Below are 12,950 nucleotides of genomic sequence, written 5' to 3'. Positions count from 1 at the left end.
AAGATTATATCTGACAGGTCAAAGGGGAAAGATCAGAAGAGACCAGGCTGACCATCAGTCAAGTGGAAGTAATTCTCAGCAAAGCAAGCCTAGGCTAACCTCTTAAAGGAGCCTACTACAAGATGGGTGATCTAAAAATGGCAAAGATTTAGAGGCATCCTTTCGGGATAAAATTTGGCACACACTTCTATAAACGTGAATTTAAAATGTTGATGTATATCTAGATTGCATGACAGTCATGGCATTTTAAAAATGATATGTGCACTGTCCAATACAGTAGTATGTAACAATCATTCTTGTAAAGATGTTTCAAAACATTAAATGCATAATATAGTTCAAAATAAATACACATGCCTTGAAGGAGAAACATATGAGGGGGCTCCAAAACATATCCAGAAAAGCAGACTTAGAAGATAAAGTTTCCACAAACTCTTGGAAGCCCCCTTGTACAGGAAGACCTCAGACATTGCAGGTTTGGTTCCAGACTACTGCAATAAAGCGAGTCACACATTTCTTGGTTTCTTAATGCATATGAAAGTTATGTTAATATTATACTGTCATCTATTAAGTGTGTTATGAAAAAGTTTGAAAACGTGTGAGAATGACCAAAATGTGACACAGACACACAAGGTGAGCCCATGTTCCCGGGGAAATAGCACAGCGACAAGTTCCACTTGGGAGCAAAGATTGTGCATCGCCATAACCCTTTGCAGTACGTATTTGCAAACCATGGAACGAGGCATTTATATCTGTTGCTAAGAGTAAATATCCCTGAGTAACGGGACTATGGAGATTTTCACTCTTTTCGGTGGATCTAAATGTTTTCTGACAATGGAAAAATTGTTTTTTAGAGCCTCGCGGCCACCATGTTTCAGTTTGCCATCCACCTGCGGCAACGCGTCACGGATCTGGTGGCCCGGGTATAGCAGCCATAGTTTCTCGGCCACCCTGTCGGCCAGGGTCCTGGCACAGCCAGAAGTGGTCGCTCGGGCTTCTCGCTGCCCACAGAGGCCCACCCTCCTGTGGAGGAAGAAGAAGGCCCTCCCATGCCAGCGCCTTGGCCCCAAGCTAACCCAACCCAAGCCACACTGTGCCCAGGCAGCCCTGTGGTAAACAAGGCCTGGCTGAGGGGCTTGGGGTCTGCCCTGCTAGTGTTTACACAGCACTCTGCTTCCTGTGGGGTCTGCAGGTCCGGCTGGGCCAGGGGCAGGATCAGGAATGGAGTAGCAGGTTTGGGAGGGTCCGGGAGCCTGGCTCTCGTATGTCTTCAGTTTTTTAGGATTATTTAAGGGTCTGGGACCTTTTCCACATGCACTTGTGGGGGAGCAGGGTGGCCAGTGGAGGTGGGGATCTGCCTGAGTCCCACACTTCACTTCCAGGACTTCCTTGGGGGAATCTTTGTAATTTGAGCCAATTAAAAGCCTGAACACAGAAAAAAATAAAAATAAATTGGTTTTTTGAATACATAATTTAAGTTTTATCCAAGTAATTTTTATATGTACTTTATGCTCCTCCAGTCTATTTTTCCCCATGCCAGGGTAACTCTCTACCCAAAAACCCAACCCCTGCGTCACTCCTGATTCAAGGGAGCCCTGCTCCACCGGGGTTTGAGATGTAACCTTGCAGAAAGGTCCCTGAGTGGTGCAGCTTGCTCTTACTATTGATAAAAGCCCAGTGTTGCTACCGAAGACACTTTCAGCCAAGAAAATCCCGGGGGCACAGGCCTACCATGCAAGACAGAGGTTCACCAAGAGCTGGAAATGCCTGGTTGAAAACGGGCCTTAATTCTACACGTGTAGAATGCCAGACTTTTCCTTTGGATTTTGTAAATGCACAGCAAAGTGAGTGAAAAAGGGGCCAAATCAAGTTAAGCACATAACACTAAACAACAAATAGGGACGATCCTAAACGCTGGTGGAGGTAGGGGAGCAGGAAGGTCAGAAAATGGGTTCATTTCAAAGTTGAATGAAATAGCACTGACTTCAATGGCAGTTAGAGCAGTGCCTTCAAAAACTCAGAATTTTGCCAGCTAGGCGTCTTCATCTTGCCAAGCCAGGTGCTTACATCCTCATGTAGCACAGGGGTGTAAATCAGCTCTATAGATCATGCTTATAATAGATGAACCAAATGCTTGTATGCACAATATTTAGAAAAATATAAGCAACAAAAAGTTGTTGACAGTTCAAACCCACCCAACTGCACCATGAAAGAAATGTCTGGTATTCTACACCTGTAAAGATTAAGCTCTGTTATCTGAGTTCTAGGTAAGTCTTTGTAAGCAGAAGAGGTGAAAGTAAAGGAGATAAATGAGAAGACAGAGGTATTAGCTGAGCACACAAACAAGGTCCTGGAACATTCCCTTCAGTTAAGAGTACAAAAGCCGAGAAGATGAGGACTTTTACTTATCAGACTGCCTTAAATGCCTTGAAAAAGGTGGGTGTCTCTACGAGCTCTGCAATGGAGCGGGCAGCCAGGCCTGCAGGACGAGGTATGTGTTTTGGAAAAGCCAATTCAAGGGATTCAGAGAGAAAAATGGGGTAATCAACCCAGGAGCAAGCATCTAGTTAAGTTTACACTGTAAGAATTTGTAGCTGGCCCTGCAAGCCTGGACATGATTAAATTTTCCAGCAATTATCTGGGAAAGAAATCAGATGGTAGGATGATCCACTGCATTTCCTGTGATCTGTCTCTGAACTTCAAACTTGATCATCTCTGGTTATTCGCAGTATGCCATGCGGAAAAGCATTTTTCTGAGATCACAATTTTCTTTGAAGACAGATTTGTAACTATATGAACTGCTATAGGAGCACACACCTCAGTCTTAGCCGTTCAACATACCTATTTGTTATTTCACGTCTGAAAATGAGAAATGCAGACTTGGGGAAGCCCTCTGCTTAGTTAGGGTCCCCTGAGGTGAAAACCAAGGTGTCAAACAACTTTTAAATGGGTCAAGAGGGAGATCAAATGATAAACTATTACATTTTAACCTAACTATATCTGCCATAGCCAACTTTACAGTGCTCTCTGTCTGCTAACAAGGCTAGTCACATCCCTCAGTGGGGAGTCACTGGAGGCTTAATCTGTGTGGCCTCTACAAATGGATTTTGATCTTCCACTGTCATCCACAGCCTTCTGCAAACCATGTGTTCACAATTTAAGCTCTGATTTGGATTATATTATTTACAATCCTTGGATTATACAGGCTGGTGTTTTTGCTCCATGTGGAAGCTTCACTTTAGATGTCATCTTGCTTGATGACAAGCCTTTAAGGCTCCATATACTGTTCTTTCTTCTTTTTTTAAATAAACCAATTTATTGGGGGATCTTACAGCTCTTATGACAATCCAGTTGTATCAAGCACATCTGTACATATGTTGCCATCATATCCAAAACATTTTCTTCCTACTTGAGTGTGGGATACAGAAAGATTTCTCCCAAGTTGTCTCCCCTAAATATACGATACCTATTGTGAAGTCCTTTCCTGTGATGTGTGTGGTTACCTGTAATCACACCCTAAGTATACATCGACCTTGGCCAGAAATAAAGAGCAGAGACTCTCCTGCCCTCCTCTCCTCCCGCATCCCCACGTGGACCACCCAGAAGGGCTGAGGTGAGCATGCTACCATGAAATGTGTCTGACTCCTTTATTTTACCGTCTCCTCTCTCTCTTATTATCTATGACTTTACCATAATCTATATATATCATAACTGTACGATCGTGTCTACCGAACCTGTGATAGTGTGAGGGGCTGGTTTCCCCCACCCTCGAGCCCTTGGTATCAGCTCCTTATTTCCCCTCCCTCCCCCACCCTCATGAACCCTTCATAATTTATCAATTATTTTTATTTTCATATTTCACACTGTTATTTCTGATGGCCAGGGACCACCCATCTAATTTCTTCACCACACTTTGCTATACCACCCACATGTTTGAAATCACAACTCATTATGGAAGTGGAAAGGCTCACCTTTCCCCCTTGGAGAGACTAGTGGTTTTGAACTGCTAACTTTGAGGTAGGCAGCTCAACTACCACCAAAGCTCCACACCATCAATAACACTCCACGCTAATTTTAATGTAGAATGCATTACATTAACACGAGTTCAATATTTGTCATGGTTCTTTTCTTTTTGTATGTCAGTTTTACATAGGGTTAAATACACAAATCTACAGCTGACCTCTGACAAACGAATATAACTACATAATCCAAACTGATACTAGGACATCTAGAACATTACCACCATCACTCCAATTCTGGGAGTTCTCATTCCATCCCAGGCAATCCCTGATCTGACTTCTTTCACCAGGTCGGTCTCACGCATGCTAAAACAACAACGGGCAGAATCACCAAGTATGTACTTCTTTGTGTAAGGCTACTGACAGCTCTTAAGCCAATTTAGCCCATTCAAATAAATCAGCAAATCTGCCAATTATCAGTAATTTCCAAATCTGGATTTTCTAGTCCAATCTTGTGGAGCAAGACTTTCCATCTTAAAATTAGATTTCAGTAGGGTTGTTTCTTTTTTTAAAAGGACTCAAAGGCAGTCTTGTATATAAAAATAGGACATCCTCTAAAGCAGCTTCTCCTAAACCAGTGGTCATCCTGCCTGTAAACAAAGCTTAATTACAACACAGTCACAACCACTCAAGAAACTCTTCAGGATCATCCTTACAGTTGCTTCCAGGCTATGGGGATTGTAGTGGTTACAGCATAAACAGTATGATCTCTGAACCCTAAAATACTATCAGGCCTTTTACAGAGAAGTTTGCAGGCCCCGTTTTAACAGTTATCATACTCACAATGATTTTTATTGCAAATCCTGCACAACACTGAGAAATGGCTTAAGGACTGTGTTTCATCCCCCCTGTTCCATGCCACCAAGAAGGGAAGCGTGGCATCGGCAGTTTGGGAATAAGCCAAAATGTATGCAGTTCAATGGTAGACCCCAACCCAACCCACTGCCTTCCAGCTGATTATAACTCATAGCGAGCTTACAAGGGGAGAAGAGTGGAGAGTCAGAGTGAGCTTTTCTTGAAACCAGCATTATTTGTTGTTTTCATTTACAGGAGTCAATGCATGTCATTTATTACATGAAGCTGGTTAAGACAGATTTGGGGTTATTTCCAAGACAACGAATCCTTCTGTTGACAACACTAAATATGTGTATTCTTGAACCATTAGAAATATGGCCTTTTACTGCCATTAAAAGATAATGTTTTGGAAATCCACAGAAGCAGTTCTACTCTGTCCTATAGAGTTGCTCTGTGGCAGAATTGACTCGATGGCAGTGAATTTGAGTTTTGAGGGTGTGGTTGTTGGAACACTAACAATTCAAACCTGACATCTCAAGAATTCCCAAGCAGGAGAAGGCAGAAGTTGTGCTGGAGGGAAAGATACGAGGCATAGAGCAACCAACAGATCCAGGTTGTTGAATTACGGCACTAAGGTACAACCAGGAAGTAAAAAGGCTCGCTTCACTACCTGGAAAGACTATATATCAGATGGATGAGCTTAAATACGGGATTGTTTCTGACAGTTACAAATTGACATCCAGTTTCTTCAGAAGTTAAAGACTGCAGGCCATGTGCTCATCTTTTATATATACACATATCACTATGCCTATAACTATTAATAAACAGCACCCGTGACCCCCTCTCGGTAATCTGATTATTTAACAATTATTCTAAGTCTCAAGGTTCTTTGGGCCTACAATTTGACAAGGAAACTCAGAATTACTGTCTCCTGGTCTAGAAATAGAGAACCAAAGGCAAAATGTACTTATTGCCCTTGTATTAGAGCTTAAAACTCTGAGCACTGTTTGTAGACGGCTAGGGCTTACAGAAGCCTCCACTGAATTCTTTCTGACTATCCCCGCTGGCACTGTGAACAGCCTTGCTTTCAGGCTGCTATGTGGTTGTCAGGCGCTGTCACAGCAGTTTCCTGTGTTCAACAGAACCAAACACTGCCCAGTACCGGGTCATCCTCACACTTGCTCTCAGGCAGACCCCTCAAGGGCAAGTGGATGACTTCCACTCCCCTAGCTAGTCGCTAACCACCCTCCTAAGTCTTTCCCTCATGGCCCTGCTTCAGGGTGTCTTTCATGGAAATTGGAGTACTAAGGGCCAGACCTTGACTGCCTTAGTCAGAGGGTCCTGAACCAATCTTGCGAGCTCTCCGATCTAGCATAATTCCAATCATGCAAGGTCCCATTCCTGCTTTTGTAGTCCTCTCTACGACTGCAACGGACCACCGACTGTGTTTTTGTGACACTTGCTGTGTACTACCATGTGCTATTTAAATGGCTGGTTGTCTGTAAGTCTTTGGGATGTGATGATGACTTCATGCTGACGCTGTCCCCCATCCGGATGAACTGTCCTTGTCCCATTTAAGATCTCATGAATTATATCTCCTTTCTCCCATACAAACCAACAAACCAACCCCAAGATCACCCAACCTATACCAACTGATATCAACCCTATAGGGCAGAGCAGAACTGTTCCTTAGGGTTTCTAAGACTGTACATCTTTTCCAGAGGAAGGCGCTTCATCTCACTCCCATGCTACAATACAGCTGGTAGGTTTGAACCACAGGCCTTTCAGTTAGCAGCCTAACTTTTAACCAACTGTGCAAAGAACCTATAAAAGGCAATCTGGTAGCACAGAGGTTACAGAACTCAGGTGCAATCTGAAAGGTCAGTAGTTCAAACACACCAGCTCCACTGGAGAAGACAGATGCAGCCCTCTGCTTCTCTACAGATTTATAGCCTTAGAAATCCCATGGGGCAGTTCTACTCTGTCACGTAGGGTCAAAGGAAACGGAACTGACTCAAAAGCACTGTTCTTTTTTGGAAATAGAGTACAGGTTACTTGTTGGGTGTTAACTATAAGGTTTGAGTTCAAAACCAGGAGCTACCCTGTGGAAAAAGATGAAGCTTTTAACTCCTGTAAAGAGTTACATTCAGAAAGCCACGGGGGCAGCTCTACTCTGTCCTATAAGGTTGCTATGAGTAGGAATCAATTCAATAGCTGTGAGTTGAGACCCATATGTACCTTTTCAAAATGGAAACACATTTTTGTTTACAAGAGCAAACAATATTTTGTAAAATGGTAAAAAAGATAAAGATCTGTATATTTTAAAGCTAGATATCCCACATCTTAAATAACACAAAACAAACCATTTACCTCTGGCTCGATTACAACTCATAGTTTGACCCTATGTGTTTGAGTAGAATTGTCTCCTACAGGGTTTTCGGCGGCTGTGATATTTCAGAAGCAGATTGTCAGGCCTTTCTTCTGAGGGGCTTCTGGGCTCTAAGTGCCAACCTTTCAATTAGCAGCCAAGTACTTAATCTTTTGTGTCATCGAGGAACTCCATAACAAAACCAAACTCACTGCCATCAAATTGATTCCAACTCACAGTGACCCTATAGGGCAGCAGAGATCTAGCCTTGTGGGTTTCCAAAACTGTAACTATTTACCAGAGTAGAAATGTTAGGTAGCTAGCGTAGGGACTGGGGCATCCATTGTGCATGCTCAGAGGTTTGAGTTTCTGGCCAGGAAGGGGTGGTAATGGGGTCAACCAGGACCATCAGCCATGCCTCCCAGCAGAGGACCTGAAAAGCCAAATCCAGAGCTCAAGCTGCTCCTCAGAGATAGGAGGTCGTGCAGTGATCTCCACGTGCGTGTGGGGTGAAGTGCCCTGAGGTGCCTGTGTAAACCTGAAGCTTCTTCTATCTTTCATAAAACTCACTTGGACCACAATCCAGGCTTCAGAGTGAATTCTTTCTTGAGCTAAGCGAAAGACCTAGGTATATATCTCCCACAGGAAGTCTGTCTTTCTCTCAAGGAGATCTTTCTCCTGCAGTGGCTTAGAACTGCTAACATTTTGGTTAGCAGCCCAACGTGTAACCACTACCCTACCAAGGCTCCTTCAAGGCCTCAATATCTCATCCTATTGCTAATCACATAATCCAATCCCCCAGAGATAATCAATACTTTATATCCTTTCAAATTTTAAAAACCCATTCTTTTCCTTTGTGGAAATGGAAGCATACTTTTAATTAATTAATTTATTTTTTCATACTTTGTTTTTTTAACTCCTGGATTTTTCCTTTCCTTTATCAGTACATATATATATATATATATATGTAACAGATATATATATATGTATGTAACAGATATATATATGTGTATGTAACAGATATATATATATATGTAACAGATATATATATATATATATATATATCTGTAACTCCGATTTGAGAAGACAAATTGCTGGGTCAATGGGGGCATACACTCACAGTTCTGACAAACAGCAAACCACAGAACAGTGTGTTTATGGCACCATTCAGACAAAAACATCATGTCGGACAGATACATATACAGCAGGAGGCAAAGGATACAACTGGGGCAATTCTGAATGCCAGGGAACACTGGAAGATATCTGGAAACACTTTTGGTTGTCACAAGTGGGGAGATGCTGCTAGCAAGCATTAAGTGGAGGCAGAAGATGATGGTGGGGATCCTACAACTGACCATCTCCACAGCAAAAAAGTTACCAAGATGTCCACAATATTCAGGTTGACAAGCCTTAGTTTGATTACATGAAGGTGAGTCAAAAAGTATTGCTACACTAAGAGGGAGGTCAACAAAAATTATGGAGGCCAGGAAAGACACTGGGAGGGTACAAGAGTTAGAGAGGTGAAAGAGGTAAACAGTGCTACAATAGCAGCGATCTTCAAGTGGATGCATGGTAGATGCCCAGGCTGCACAGGTGTGGGAGGGAGCCTGGGAGTATACCCCTACGTGTGTGTGTACATGTTTGACAGAAGATATTTATGTACGTGTGCTGACTTTTGCTACAGAAGACATTTAGGTATATATGTGTTCTGAACCTAGTGGAGCATACAGGTTATAAAGCTACGAAAACGTGTAAGGCATAACCAAACACTTGGAAGGAAGGGGGTTGAAGACAATGGTTTTGAGAGAAATCAAGGTCAACTGGCAAACTATTGTCCACAAAGACAATGTTTTACAAGCTACTTGAGTTAAGTAGCAACTCATTCAGTGAGTGCCCCTGTGAGTTTCCAGGACTGTAACTCCTTATGGGAGTAGAAAGCCTGTCTTTCTCCTACGGAGTGTCTGGTGGTATCACACAGCTGACCTTATGGTTAGCTCCTCAATGCATAACCACTAAAGCATACAAATAAGAGTGCCACAGGAAGAGTAGGCGGTGTGAGAAATAGGGTTTAGAAGGTTGGAGCTTGGAAGCTGGTCTGAACCCTGTCTCTGGGTGACCAAGAAGCCTGAGGGGGTCAGCTCCACCCAGTACCCATGCTGTTTATAGGAGACACGATGGGGAAAATCCTCCAAACAACTTTATTGGCCTTATTCTTACAAGTATAGCTTTCAATTTTCTTAAAGCTTCTTCCCCTGTGATCATCCTGTGTCCTTTGAGAAAATCCATCAAGATCACCCCTTTGGAATGCCTAGACAGTCACCACAACTTTCGGAACTGACCTGCATGCCTTGAATTTAACTGACTCAGCAAATCCCTCAGACACGATTGCTCTGATTGGACCTCTCTCTCGGGATTTTACTGGGAAATCCACAACGGTCCTTGGCTCTGAATAAAATCACTTTCGTTATTTCTGATCTTGCTTAAAAGGTTGCTGGAAAGATCAACCCTTTGAGCTAGTTGATCCTCATGCAAAGCTTTTGGCATCCACTGAGCCGAAACCTTGCCGAGGACAAAACGGTCACTAAAATTAAAAATGCTAACCCATGTGAGAGCCTAAGTTCAGGTGCTAACAGGTCAGTGGTAATTCTATGGCTGTTGCCCACCAGTTTCTGGACTGCAGCCACAATTTCTTCCTTCACTGAGGCTGATAGGCTTTCCTCTCGGCTTAAGCATGAGATTTTCCTGACCTTCTTTAAAATGCATGTTATATACACTGGAAAATCAATTGTGGCAGATGTAGTTAGGCCAAAATGTAATATCTTATCACTTAATCTCCCCTTTTACCCATTTTAAAGTGGTTTCAGTTAAAAAAAATAAAAAGGGAATGGGAAATGCTAATCTCCTCTGAGGATGGGCCAGGGATGTGAACAGCCTTGCTAACATGCAGAATGCATTGGTAAGCTTCCGTAATTCAGGAAGATGCCCACTGGAGTACCGTTAAACATTTACTCTTAGCCCTCACCTTAACACTTTTTAAAAATTTCACAGCAACTTTTTTGTTGTTGTTGAGATACCCTAATGGAACTAAGGCAAGTGCATTGACAAAACTTGTGTGCAGCCATGTACTGATCACAGACACGTTTAAGTGTGTTTTGCCTGGAATAAGCCTATGCATGTCTTCCCTAGCACACTAGTAGCAATTCTTTGCGCTATTAGATTTGCCACTGAAATATTTTTCTAGTAGAAACCCTATCACAGCTTTACTTGAAAAGAAATACAATTCATACTTTTTTGACTGCACATGCAGATTTTAAAGACACTTCTAATCTACTCTCCAAGTTGAAATGAAATACCCATCTCTGGTTTCCCTCACTGGTTCCATACAATGTGGACAGGCTCTTAAAGCCCCTGACAAGGCCCCGACGCCTCTTCTGCAGACATTTCTCGCAAAGGTTCTTCAGAGGAACGAGCTTCAAGTCGCTCCACCAACTGGTTGCTGTACTTCTTAAAAACAAAGTGCCAAATTCTCAACCCACTTCTGGTTCTGTACTCAAACAACCAAAGCCAGAAATCACCATCTCCTTTATCCTACATGTGTTGGCTCACCTTTAGATTAAAATAGTCTTGCACCCATGCTGCAGTTAATATGTCTTCCACATGATGACTTCTTCATGAAAGAAACAGGTAGAGGTCTAATGAACTCTCCCATGGTGTGTGTGACTGTAGTGTTTCGAACAACAGCATCTATCAGCTTCTCAGGTTGTTAAGGCTCTCCATTGATGCTGCCTAAATCCTTAACTATTGTGACCAATCGGGGGAAGTTCACGAGCTAATTAATCTCACTATTTGATATAGTCCAGTGACAACACAATTAAGCTACACCTTTGGGTTACATTTTAGTTGGGAGGGGACCTTGGATTCTGGTGTTACCCAAATCTGATCACTTACACGCTTTTAAAAAAAATCACCAAACAGCATGGTTTTAGATTATTTAAATTCATATTAATCTTTTAAAAATCATTTTATTGGGGGCTCGTAACTCTTCTCACAATCCATACATCCATCGTGTCAAGCACATTTGTAGCCTTCATCATTCTCAAAACATTTGCTTTCTACTTGAGCCCTTAGTATCAGCTAATTTTTCCCCTCCCTCCCCGCCACTCCTCCCTCATGAACCCTTGATAATTTATAAATCATTATTATTTTGTCATATCTTACACTGTCTGACATCTCCCTTCACCCACTTTTCTGTTGTCCGGCCCCCAGGTAGGAAGTTATATGCAGATCCTTGTCATAGGTTCCCTCTATCTCCCCGACCTTTCCTCCACCCTCCAGGTATTGCCACTTTTACCACTGGTCCTGACTGGATCATCTGTCCTGGACTCCCTGTGTTTCCAGTTCCTGTCTGTACCGGTGTACATCCTCTGGTCTAACTGGTTTGTACAGTAAGAATTGGGATCATGATGGTTGGGAGAGGGGGGTAGGAAGCATTTGAGAACTAGAGGAAAGTTGTATGTTTCATCGTTGCTACACTGCACCCTGACTGGCTCATCTCTTCCCCGCAGCCCTTCTGTAAGGGGATGCCCAGTTGCCTACAGATGAGCTTTGGGTCCCCAATCTGCACTCCCCCTTATCCACTATATGATTTTTTTGTTCTTTGATGCCTGCATATTAATCTCTTAATTCAAAGAACATCCAATGAACAGAGACACTACAATGATCAATGAGATCCCTCGAACAAAGGTGAACTGTCCCGGAAGCCTTTAGGGCTTTTTACCTTACTGAGGGTGCCCTTTGTCCTATTAAGCAATCACGGATTTCAACCAGTACAAAAACATACAGCCGTGTTTTACCAAGAAAGCCTGGATCATCAGATTTACTGGTTGGAGAGCAACTGGTGGTCACCCCTACAGCACCCTCATCCCGCCCCCCTCCCCCCAAAAGGCTGTGGCCCCTAGTCACCTATCAGGTCTGTAACTGTGTAAGAATAACCACCCGAACCCAAACCTAACTCCCTGTCATCAAGTAGAAGCCAACTCACAGCGACACTGTAGCACAGGGTAGAACTGCCCTCGTGAGTTTCTGAGACTGTGATGAGCAAGCCAACACACCACCACCATGCCACCAGAAAATAACCATCGCATTAGAAGAATCAACCATTTAAGATCAAAAGGACAGCATATATTTATTTACGGAGAAAGCATCTAGTATAGAGTAATGGAAACGGGAAACAATGGGAGGAGTGGGATACTGGTGGCACACTCAGAGGACTGAAATGAGTTGAAACAAAATGTATATAAATTTGTTGACTGTAAAACGGAAGATCTGCTGTGTAAAGATTCTCTTGTAAACCGCAATAAAAAGTTAAATAAAGAAAATGCCCGGCTCACTTATGGCACACTTTTCCCCCCCTACACTCTTAATTCCCTAGGTAAATGCTCAATGGTTAGCGATTTAATGCTCCACGTCCCACGACAATAAAACTGCGGGCAAAGACACCTGTACTCGGGTTTTTATTCTCTGAAAGACACAGAAAGGCAGCAATAACTGTAAAATCCCTAATATCAACGTGAATTCCCGATGGCAAAAGGCGCGCATGGAAGGACTGGCTAACTCTTTACCCTTGGGTACTGCATCATGAATAGGAAGAAAAAGAAAAAAAGATTCGGCGAAGCTGAAATTAAATTCCAGAACAACTTAAAATTATAACGTCCCCACTAACACCAGTCCACTCCCGCGTCCTTCCCTCCGCACGGGAAAGAAAGCTCCCT

The 12,950-nt window shown here is 42.9% G+C and overlaps 1 protein-coding gene across 1 annotated transcript in view; it reads right to left on the bottom strand.

The window, feature by feature from the left end:
* Positions 1-12,950, bottom strand: part of WDR48 (WD repeat domain 48) — a 51,371-nt gene that overhangs the window by 37,854 nt on the left and 567 nt on the right. The window lies entirely within an intron of this gene.

Source organism: Echinops telfairi, unplaced genomic scaffold (genome assembly GCF_000313985.2).
Source record: "Echinops telfairi isolate 266 unplaced genomic scaffold, ASM31398v2 ScPeMD7_4225;HRSCAF=4972, whole genome shotgun sequence".
Lineage (NCBI taxonomy): Eukaryota > Metazoa > Chordata > Mammalia > Afrosoricida > Tenrecidae > Echinops > Echinops telfairi.
This window is presented reverse-complemented; position numbering and strand designations above follow the sequence as displayed.